We start from the raw sequence: 12,478 nt of genomic DNA, 5'->3' as shown, positions 1-12,478 counted from the left end.
CACTAGAGCGTTAGTGCCTAGACGAGTGTGAAGATCATCTCGTTGACATCGAAGCTTCGGAGCACGCTGCATTCTACAAAACAAAGGGAGACATTGAAGGAGTGAAACAACATGATGGTGCTCTAGAGCGATGACGCTCCTCGTACCACCTCCTCTGTTGGGGTGACAAAGAAGAAAGAAACTCATCATCATCCATACCTACATTAAACACACGAACATTTAATCTTAATATTGAATGGAGAAGAAAATATGGACAAGTTATAATCTATACTATTAACCATATTAAACAAAGTCATATGGACAAGTGAGAGAGAGGAAGCAGGCAATTAAACACAATAAAATTTCTCAAGTATAGCATATAGACAAGAATTAACAAAAAGCCACGTGAATACAATATATATTATAAAACGGAGCAAAATTGTTCAAATCCAATGTATATGGCTTTAAGAGGTCTCTCTCTCATCCTCACATAGCTCAGCATAACTCCCTATGTCTATATAGAGCTCTTCGTTTAAGCAGATGTCCTCCATTTCTTTTTGTAGATCCTCTGCATGCAATCTGTAGGAATCCGTAGCACACCATCCGAAGATCTATTCTCCTCATGCCATGATGCTAGGGCGGCCATGGACTTACATTCGAAGAAATGCTTGATGCGAGGAAGCAGAGAAAAATGTCACAAAACCTTTTGTGGAATTTTTTGTCCATGGAGATCTACTCGATATCTCTCGGAATCATATTTCGGACACTTGTCCATGTCTATGTATTCCCTTTGAAAAGAATGCACTCGTTAGGACAAGTGTGAATCAAATTATAATCCATCCCCAAGTTTTGCAATATCTTTCTTGCTTCCTCTCTGGAATCTGGCATCACATTATCAGCTGGCAGTATGTGCTCTTTAAGCAATCTACACAGCGAAAAAAATGTGGTACACTTGTGTAATTAATCTATTAGATCATTATACATCTAGAGTTTTTTATTGAAGTAAACATATTGTAATAGCTAGATCACCTGAAAAGTGTTGTGACTTATAATTGGCAATAGCTCGATCTATAATAGATGGATCAAACTCGCCAAATTTGCGAACTTTCTGCAAAGAAACGCGTCTTGTTTGTCGCACAGCATGTTTGCATTGATTACAAGGACATAAGATCCTTCTTGAGAGATAGGTGTTTTGTTTGGACGGCCCCACATCGTCGTCACTACTCATAATGAATGTAGAAACCTTATAACCTGAACATAAATTTAATCTTCTATTGGCATCCTTCGTCTTTTATCGCTCTCTCTCTCTCTCTCTCTCTCTCTCTCTCTCTCTCTCTCTCTCTCTCTCTCTCTCTCTCTCTCTTTGTTCACACTGTAAACTACCTCACATTCTCTAGTCATGTCCAATCCCCGCACGCCTCGGTCTAGAGGTGAATGGAGATCAAAACCATCAGGTTATAACCTCATCTTTATTGGTCAATGCCTATATTTGTGGGTACAAGAAATCTACACACCCACATCTACATGACAATGCATATAGTGGACAAAACCTCTTTGCCTCTTCTCTAGCTGTAGCAATTCACAGCATCTTAACATCTCTTCATAGCATCTTAACATCTCTTCCCAACACATCCTTGTTCGAGGGATTACTTAGCACATTACATGTTGGCTTCCAATCTGAGTATCATGCCGTTGAAAGATTTCCAACTTAAGGTCGCATCCGTCAAGAGGAAGAGAGGGATCACCGTTCGCCTAACTCTAATTTTTTTTCGTAATCCCGAAGGTAGACTTCAATATAAAAATTTAATCCAAAATCTAACTTTAAATCTAACGTAATTGAACATATGGTGATTCTAAGCTAATTGAATATGGTTAGTGGGTGAGTTAAGAGGTGTCAGATTCTGATAGGAAAATACATATTGTTGTGTACCTAGTGTTTGCTCTTTGGGCAAAGACTTGAGCTTAATTGGAACTCCCCCTTCATTGTCATGTCCTAAAATCTAACCTAAATCTAAATCTAATCTAATCTTAAATCTAACATAAATTTAAATCTAATCTAATCTTAAACTCAACATAAACCGAAATCTAATCTAATATTAAATCTAACCTAAACCTAAATATAATGCAGTTTTTCGCTTGCGTTTCATGTAGCTCTAACCTGCTGCAGAGGTGAGTTCTGCTATAGCAGTCGTGCTGAGAGAGAGAGAGAGAGAGAGAGAGAGAGAGAGAGAGAGAGGTGCCTTTATTTTGGAGTATTGCTAACATGATTGAGTTGCAAATGCACAGTGCGATTGGGAAGGTGGCAACTTCAGCCAGTCGTGTAAGAACGCAAGGCTGTTTGTGGGGGGAGAGTGGATGAGAGCTGACTGCGAAAACGCCAATGGGGCAATGCAGGAGAGTACCATCTACCTCAATGACAAGGTGTTCAACAACGGAGACCAGCTCATCTGCCACAATTGCAAGGGCGGGACCTTCAATGTGCTCATGAAACGTTGTGAGTTCTCTCACTCCTGCTCCAGCATCAGCTTAGAGGACAGCCCCGTGCTCTTCGCCTCCTGCACAGCCCCCAAATCACCCTCTCGCGTCTCAACCTCCCTAGACCTCAACCGTTGCATCACCAACAAACATGGTGCCTGCGAATAAGTATATCGGGTTGCAAGATTGCTGCCTGTTGGCCAACGTCAAAGTCTGACGAATTATAATTGGCAACAACTCGAGTTATAATCTAGTTTAATTTTAAACTCAACATAGACCCTAAATCGAATCTAATCTTAAATCTAACCTAAACCTAAATGTAATCTAACCTAGTTTAAATCTTAACCTAATCTTAAGTCTAACCTAATTTTAAATTTAACATAAATTTTAAATATAAGTTAAATGTAATCTAACATAATCTTCGATCTTAATCTAACATAATCTTAAATGTAATTTTAAATATAACTTAATCCTAAATCTTAATATAACATTTCATTAATTCATATTTTCTCTACTTTTTTATCTATCTATCTCTCTTTTTGTTTTCTCCCCTTACCTCTCTCTTTCGTGTTCTCCCCCTCTCTCTCTCTTTGTTCTCTCTCTCTCTCTCTCTCTCTCTCTCTCTCTCTCTCTCTCTCTCTCTCTCTCTCTCTCTCTCTCTCTCTCTCGTTGCTTTTATATATCTCTCTCATATATTCTCTCTCTTTACTTTATCTCTCTCTCTCTCTCTCTCTCTCTCTCTCTCTCTCAATGTATGTGTATGCATTCTTTGTTTATGCATATGTGTGTAATTTTTTGTACATTCAATGTGTGTGTATGTGTTTTGTTTATGCATGTGTGTACATTCTTTCTCTCTCTCTCTCTCTCTCTCTCTCTCTCTCTCTCTCAAAGACACAGTGTGTGTGTGTGTGTGTATTTGTGTATGAGATTGAGAGGGAGAGAGAGAAAGAGAGGAAGGGAACATGAGAGGGAGGAGAGGGAAGGAGCATACCTGGCTCTCCTTCTTCTCCTCGTGTATGTGTGTGTGTGTGTGTGTGTGTGTGTGTGTGTGTGTGTGTGTGTTGGGGGGGAGGGGGGAGTGGGGAGGGGGAAGAGAGAGAGAGAGGGAGGGAGAGGCACGGGTTTACCTGTTTCGCTAGAGCGCCGAAACTCAGACTAAGATCTAATTTTTTGGCGCTCTCGGTTTATTTTTTACCCTTATCGACGTCGCTATGAGCGTCGCTATAGGCGTGCTATGCAACAAAGAAAATAGCGACGCCGTAGATTTTAACTTTTGAGCGTCGCACTGTGAGCGTCGCTAATATGAAGTACCTCTTGTAGTGCTTAGAAATCAGAGCATAAAAGGTGCACTGTCGAGGCAGCAAAGTCCATGGTCGACGAAAGAGGGGGTGGGAGGGACATTTCCTCTTGCAGTATTGCTTCGCTTTGTGGCAATGCTACGTTGTCCTGTAGCAACTCTCTCTCTCTCTCTCTCTCTCTCTCTCTCTCTCTCTCTCTCTCTCTCTCTCTCTCTCTCTCTCTCTCTCTCTCTCTCTCTCTCTCGTCTGTAGAGTGCTCAAAGTGATGATGATAAGGATAGGGGGTAGGAGGGATGCGAGCAACGAGAAACAAGCAGGAGGGGATTGCCCTCGAGAGCAGGGACGCAGATGAGGGAGAATGTACAGGATTCATACACGCCGAAAGGGGAGGGGGGGTTTCTTTGATGAGGAGGAAGGGCGGATCTCACAAGATTTGCCTTAATAAAAGCAGTATAGAGCAAGATTGCTCGACTTGAATGAGTAGAAGCTGATATGCAAGTGATCCAATTATTTTTAAAATTTAAAATTTTTTGGAATGACTTTAAGAAAAACAATCTCTCCATGTTTAAATTCAACAAGTCTTTTGTCTTTGTCAGTAGGTGGCCCCAATTTTGGAAGTGGGTCTAATTAGAGGGTATCTCTTGAGATGCCCTCTTGGGTGAAGGATGAAAAGGAAAGGGTGAAAAGGTTGAGGGACATCTGGAGGAGAGAGATGAAAAGATCTTGGTGATGTTAGGATCAGGCGACTTTTGTTGTCTCGCATAGGTTTGCAGGGCAGCCTCTGTCTCTCTCTGTCAAGGTCATGGCGACGTTAAAGTCTTGTTCTTCTTATCTGTGTGCGTGTTGGTTTGCACGGCGACTCCGGGTGCTGATGGAGTGACAAGGGGACTAGGGGCCATGCCATGCCTGTGTGCAATGCGTGTTTGTCTTTGGCCTCAAGCGACACCCCGAGGATTGTTTCTCGCTTTGCCTACTGTGAGAGTGAGAGAGAGAGAGAGAGAGAGAGAGAGAGAGAGAGAGAGAGAGAGAGTAGATTTTTTTGAATGCCGCAGTGTGTCGGTTCGAGTAGGGCTACTAGGCTGGAGCGTTAAGTGCAGGCCTTCCTGGCACCCGGGGCGCAGAGCGCAGCGATGGCGAAGTCAAGTGTAGGCCTTCGTGGCACCCAGGGCGCAGAGCGCAACGATGGGAAGAGAGAGGAGAGAGAGCGACAGGGGAATCTGGACAGATTCCGCTTAATGAGACGTAGGACCCAGTAGTATTAAAGGGAATCTTGGAGGATTCTTTCAATGCTTCGAAGTGGAAAAGCAAGGAGGAGACACGTTGAGGGCGAGAGAAAAATGGAGATGCCAGGTGTGTGGAGACTATTGTTTGGCAGCAAGTTGCAGGTCGAGAGAGAGAGAGAGAGAGAGAGAGAGAGAGAGAGAGAGAGAGAGATTGAGATTGTGTGGATGAGATCGCCAGCAAGTCATTTCTCGAGCACATTGCGACAATCCAGGATGCTATGCAACAGGATTTTGTCAACAATCGAGGGGGTGCTTTGGTTGGGGGTTGGTGCAGTGCAGTGGAGCAAGTAATGGAGGCGGTCTTTGTCTTGCTGCTTCAACTTTGGACTTGTAGAAGGTGAGTTGGTGGGCTATCTTGCATGTTGCTTAGGAGGAAAGAACCGTGCAAACGAGGCCATGACGGAGGGCAAGAGTAGCACATATGATAGTGATGGACAGATGGCGAGGAATGAGGCCAATAGAGCTGGAGGAGGACGTGGAGGAGAGAGAGGTGTCAAGAGTGCACAGGCAGAGAGAAAGAGGGTTGTCGTATGTCAAGACAATGGTGGTGAGGCTGGTTGCTCATGCTCCTTCTTGCAGCTGCACCGAGTGGCCCCAAAGGTCCAGGTTTGTGTGTGTAACAAGCTCATTTTGATCATGAGGAACAGCCTTGCAGAGAGAGAGAGAGAGAGAGAGAGAGAGAGAGAGAGAGAGAGAGAGAGAGAGAGAGAGAGAGAAGGGGGGGGGGGGGGGGGGGGGGGGGGCAGCCTTGCAGGTCGAGAGACTTGCAGAGAGTCGAGGCTGATGTTGAGGAGCGAGCAACAGATGTGAAGAAAGAGCAGCGAGGCAAGCTTCAAGGAGACCTGTGTCATAGGCATCGCTGAGTGCGTCTCTGAAATGGCACTGAGAGAGAAAGAGAGAGAGAGAGAGAGAGAGAGAGAGAGAGAGAGAGAGAGAGCGATGGCAAATGTAGGGAGACGCCTGTGCGAGGGTGATGGCGCGGAGGGAGAGAGACGGTGCACATAGAGGCAGAGACCGGCCTGGAGGATTGTTGTTATTCTTTTCATTTCCTGTGGAAAGATTCGATGGGAATCTTGGAGAAAAATTAATTGAGTTGCGGAATGTAGAGCCAGTAGTAAGAAAGCTTTTGTCTTTTGTCTTTTGTCATAGTACCCTTTCTACCTCTTTTGGGTCTCTTTGATATGTTGATCTCTTATTTTTGTCAATTCCCCTTTCACCCCCTTTCATCTGGTCAAGCTATCTCTAGATGTCACTACTTTATATTCAAGGGCACAAAAATTGACTTGAGCAGCACAATTATAATCATACATTGCTTCAAACGGAGTCGTATCATGGTTTGCATGATAAGAACTATTGTATGCAAATCCAACCAAAGGCAAATATTCATTCTATTTTTATTTTTTTTTATTGGTATACAATGATACATATGTAGCATATCCTCCGAGACACGATTGAATCTCTTAGTTTCTCCGTGAATTTGAGGATGGAAGGTAGTAAACATACATAATTGTCTACCAATTGACTTGAATGTGGCTTGCCAAAAGTAAAACGTAAATTTTTGGGGACACAATGTTCTTAAGCATACCATGTAGATGAAAGATTTTTCTCACAAACAAACGTGCAACATTCAAAGCCATGTCAGTCTTTTTCATCAAGAAGAAGTGGTCAAGTTTGGTCAATCCATCTACGAGTGGATCCGCATGGGCTGGGATAGAACCCCAGCCTGTTTTCGTCAGCAAACTACGCCCAAGGTTTTCAACTCTGCCAAAATCTGCACAGTTGGAAAATGGCTCTTCTACTCCCGCCACGTTGAAGAACCTATGCAAAAATATGATGGCTATAGTACCACATGAAGACAAAATGATGACGACTAGCTGGGGTTCTATCCCCACCGTGCGGACGTGCCCAACCACAACATAAATTGAGATATTAACTTCCACATCTTCGAAGATATATCCAAGGTTATAGTTCCCAGAGCATCCATTTGTGTTCAACTTTAATGTGTTGACAACCAAAACACTCACGCAGATAAGTTTTTATGTCTTCGCACATGAATTTTTATGTCTTCTTTTATTTAGCGGTCACAGAAAAGAATCTTAATTTTGGCATATGTTTATTCAACCCAAGATAGCCCAAAAAAAAGTAAGTTATGACATTCCCATCAAATTTGTTTCTTCAAATTTACGCAAAAGATTAAAACAATACATTTTTCCATTGTGCAAGTGAAATCTTTTCTCAAATGTAACACCAGACTTCTCATATAGAAAACAAGTGAAAGGGTCAGGATGGCTTTCAAAAACAATACGAAAGTGATAAAATTGTTAGGTTGAATTAAACTACTATAAGTATTTGAGAAAGGATTGCCTCAGTTTACTCTTGAGCCGATTGAAAATCAAAACTAGCTAGCTGCAAACCATGGTAAACGAAAGAAAACCCAATGAAAGTCGTCTAAAAATTTTACAAATCTCAAAATTTTTGTTAGTATTTTCGGTTTTCTTCTTTGTGAGGAGGAAACTCGATCAGCAGCCGCTTAATAGAAGAGACTTTTTCCAACGTTAACACTAACTGAATCAAGTCATAAAATGCAAGAAATGTAAAGCCATGTGAAGTTGTGAAATGAAGGTGAAATAGAAAGAACTAATTAATATGTGTGTATGTGTGTATAGAATTTATTAGAATTATGCAAGGTGAAGCTTAACTTTAGCATTCTAAAACAATAGAATGAAAAAAAAACATATATGTGTGTGTATGTGTAAAATTACTAAAATTATGCAAGGTGAAGCTTTACTTTAGCATTCTAAAACAACAGAACCTAAGAAAAGTAAAACATGTCAAGATGTGAAATGAAAGGTAAGTCTCCATCATTCCATTGAAAACAATGAAAGTCTTCCTAACCCAACACAACACTAAGGGTTTCTTTTAGAAAGCCAAAAAAGAATGGGAAAATAAAAAGGGCCAGTTAATTTTGTGCAGATGTCATCAATCAAACTTGAGCGCACAACAATTAACAGATTACACATTGGCTCATGACTCAAAGCATCGATAACTTTCTTCTCTTCCTCGGCAAGATATTCAAATCAAAATCGTACTCAGATAACATTTGAACACATCTTCTTTGACTATTGTTTAAAAGAGGTTGTGTGAAGATGTACTTCAAACTCTCATGATCGGTTCACAATTGAAATTTCACCCTTGGCAAAAGATACCTCCAATGATTTAATGCATGAATAACAATCAACAATTCTAAATCATGGGTAGCATAATTTACTTCATGTTTTCTTAATTTTTTGGGTTTGTTGCCTTTCCTTATTTTCTCTTTCATGTGCTTTCCCAGGTTTGCTGGTTTTCCATTTGGTGTGTTTTTATATTTTGGTTTGTTTGTCTCGTTGTGTTTTTTTTTTTTTCTTCTGGCCTTGTTTTTTCTTTTAGGTATTGTTAACCCTCACGGCTCACGGACACCCTATCACCTACGACGGACGTTGTAACCTATGGCGGACGTTGTATTATTTACTTGTAGAGTCATGTATCGGGCTTGTCGGTCCAATAGGAAAAGGGTAAGAGTGATCGCCGATGAGAGGCGCACTCTAATTGGAACATTCAAGGGATTAGTTGGCTAAGCACGCCCAAATGTGAATGGGGCGAGCTCATATAAAAGTCAACTAAACCTAAAATTCACTCATTCTCTCATTTGTGTAATTGAAGAGTGCTCTTGCTCCATCTCCTTCTTCTTCTTCTTCATCTCTTTGTGTGTGTGTGAGAGAGAGAGAGTGAGAGAGGAAGAGAGAGGGAGTGTGTGGGCGATCGAGCATTACGAAGGCACAACGGTGGTGAAGCGGTCGAGCGCGGCGAAGCGGCGGCTCCTTCTTCTTCGCGGCGAGGAATCCTCCACGAAGCAAGCGTAGAGCGGTGAGTGACACACCATCGCCTTCTTTGAGCTTAATAGTTTAGTCTTGTTGTGTGCTTGGAGCCATTTGTGGCTCGCACACGGTGTATCGGCAAGTTCCTTGCATTGACACGTGCGACATACGCGCACATTTTTTGCACCGTTGCCGGGGAATGCCATACACCATGCTCGAGTAGCACTCTGTGCTTCTCCGTGGTGCAATTTCTATTGTAGGAAAGGTAAGGACGGAGTGTGTGTGTGTGTTGAGAAGAGCGATTTGGTGTTATACTATGTGTTTTTTTTATTAATGGAGTTTTCAAAGGTTCTGTGTTTATTCTCTATGTATTAAGGTAGTTAGTTTTCTTTGTTAATAGAGATTTCAAAGGTTCTTTGTTTATTCTCTGTGTATTAAGGTAGTTAGTTTTCTGTGTACAGTAAGTAGAAAGTAGATTAGTGAGAGTTAATAGAGTGTGTTAGTGTGTAAGAGTAGGTGTATTAGTTAGAAGTAGGTAGAGAGAGTGTGTGTGTGCTCTCGCGCAGGCCGCGGCGGCCTTATCCTTTTTATAAAAAAATTTAAAATTTTAAAAAAAAAATTAAAGGTAGGACTGGGATCGGGAATATCTCCCAGACCCAAGCCCAAGCTCACGCTCAGGCCTAGGCCTCAGTCGCCTTTTTAAAAAAACGAATTTTAGCTTCACACGTAGCTAAAAATTGATTTTTGAGGACCAACAGAACGTCAGATGCCCGAAAATTGTGTAGTAAAGCACACAATGACCCTTTAAGTGATACGCTTGTTTCGAGCTATCACACACTTCAATCAAAAAAATCAAACATTAAAAAAAACATCAAAAACAAGAAAAAATCAAGTAGAAAACGGGGTGCAAAACACCCACAAAACAAAGCAAGTAACCTTTGAGGGTACTTGCCGACACTTGTAGGGCACCCAAAGCACATGTATCTACGCTCTGATCGTGCTAGAGTCCGAACAACTAGCTAGTGCTTCGATTTACGGGTGTACTCACTATCCTTCCACGCTAGGGTCTACGCCCTCGGCGGGGACCCAAGGTAGTGCAACCCAAGACCCAAATATAGCGGCTAGCGACTCTTCCTCTGACTACGATATTATGGAAGAGCATCTTACACAAAGCCCCGGGGGAACAAATGAAACCGTACCTAGCTGGGCCTAGCAACTTGGAACTAGTGTTTTTAACCGTTTGATGGAAACTTTTAGTAGAGCTACGCGCTCTGAACCTACGGCTAGTGAAGTAAACGAAGGGGGTGGGGAAGTAGAATCACCATTCACATCTCCTATAGACCCCACACTCCCTCAGAGTGTCCACGTGGACATTCTACCTACCTCATTTAATGAGGGCCCTACCGAGCTACCACCTTCCAAAGTTGCCTCTAAGGTAGCGGTGACTAAAAGTCAAAACACGGGAAGCAACATTGCATCCACCTCACAGCAACCCTCTAGTACACCAAGTTTGGACGGGGTATTTCTCAATGAAAATTGGGAATATGACCTACGCACGGAGACTTTGACCGACCTATACATGGGCTACACATACCATGTGGGTTGGTTAGAAGTTGTACAATCCACATCTAGTGCCACTAGTCTAGAGGAACAACAACACATGATCTGCAATTTCATCCATAGGATTATCCAGTCTGAGAGGCAAAATCGAGGAATAAACATACCTTCGACGGGTCCTATGCGATTTTTAGACACGGGCAAAGGGAAACAACCCACTCTATCGCAAATGGAGACTCCCCCAGTGAGTCCCATCGATCCCCCATATGTTGTTTCGCCAGGGGTCTCAATGCAATCTGAGCCCACAAGTGATAGCTTTACTTTTCCAAGTCTAGCTCATCTTTCCGTTGATGACACCACGGCTACCATGCCTACCCCAATGATGGGCATGCCAAGAAACACGCCATGGACCTCGTTTGTTAGTAAAGCACTGCAACATGGTAGCTCAATGCCTGCAATAGTACCTGCAAGTGCGCACCAATCGTATGCACCTATGGGTCCACGTACTCATGTAGTCCCTACCCCTCCCATTGTTTCAACTACCTATGCTCCACAACCACAATACACAAGTTCTTATTTCCATGGGACTATACCGGCTAGCATTAGCATGTCACATCCGACGTCTGCTATGCCTAGGGCCACCCATATGAACTATGGACCACCACATGGCACAACATTGTATCCAACGTGGAACCTAAGGGCTTCCTATGAGCCAAGCCCAATGTCAATACCTACTCCACATGTAGTCTCTGGAGCACCTTCACCCACGGTGCCTGCTCACTTAGGTGACTTGGAAACATTTGCTCAAGCTATTGGTCGATCTATTGCTGAGAATATGTGTAACACGCCTGATAGAGAGCCTAGAAGTAAGGCAGTACAAATAGCCAAGCTCACATAAAAGTTTAGTGGAGACGGGGATGTGAGAAAGCATATCGAAGTGTTTGAACAAATATGCGATTCTCTAGGAGAACACAATGACCTACATAAGAGCAATGCTTTAAGCCTAACCTTAAGTGGAAAGGCTGGGGATTGGTATAGAACCCTAAGGGTGGAAGAAAAAACGATTTACCCTACTCTTAGGAGACTGTTCTTAAAAGAATACATACAAGAGGGAGTGCTTTGGGGTGTAGCCTCTCAGCTCCAGAAAGCCAAACGAGAGGAAGGAGAGTCGGTGAGAGACTTTATAAGTCGCTTGAAGCATTTGAACTCTCGTTGTAATCCAAATGAGCGCTTCAACAATAACCAATTGCTTGATAAATTCATTAGGGGATTGCGACATGAGGATATCTACAATGAGAGCTTCAACAATAACCAATTGCTTGATAGATTCATTAGGGGATTACGACATGAGGATATCTACAATGAGCGCTTCAACAATAATCCAAATGAGCGCTTCAACAATAACCAATTGCTTGATAGATTCATTAGGGGATTACGACATGAGGATATCTACAATGGCCTAGTCATTAGAGGTATCACCACTTGGAAGCAGTCACCACCAATGCGATCCAATTGGAGGATAATTTAATGATTCAAGGAGAAAGAGTGTCTGTTGAGCCTAAATCTATTAGCTCGCAAGCATCAGGGCATCAGCCAATGACCCTAAAGCCTATTGCTAAGGAGCCAAAGATATCTGAGATGACTTTAGCATATCTCACCAAGGCTATTCAAGAGAGTCTTAGAGACAATCATGCTCCGTAAAACAATCATATGTATCCAAGAAGGGAGAAGCAATGGTGCTCAGTATGCTATGGACCGCATAGTACCAGTGAATGCCCTACTTTTAGAGTAAAATTCAATGGGAACTGCAATGCATGTGGGAGTTATGGTCATCAAGCTAAGGATTGCATAGTATTTAAGCGTGCGATGGCCAATAGACCAACCTTAGCATGGACAAACACACCTCGAGTGCCTGCATTGATGCCGGCCCCACCTCTTGAACAAACATCACAACACATGGTCCCTAGGGCCCAAAATGTTGTTCAAACAACACCCTTACCACCTCCAGTGCTAGGACCACAACCACCAC

This window comes from Adiantum capillus-veneris, chromosome 21 (genome assembly GCF_014529385.1).
Source record: "Adiantum capillus-veneris isolate H3 chromosome 21, ASM1452938v2, whole genome shotgun sequence".
Taxonomy (NCBI): domain Eukaryota; kingdom Viridiplantae; phylum Streptophyta; class Polypodiopsida; order Polypodiales; family Pteridaceae; genus Adiantum; species Adiantum capillus-veneris.
The sequence above is the reverse complement of the archived record's forward strand: the minus strand, read 5'-3'. Positions refer to the sequence as shown.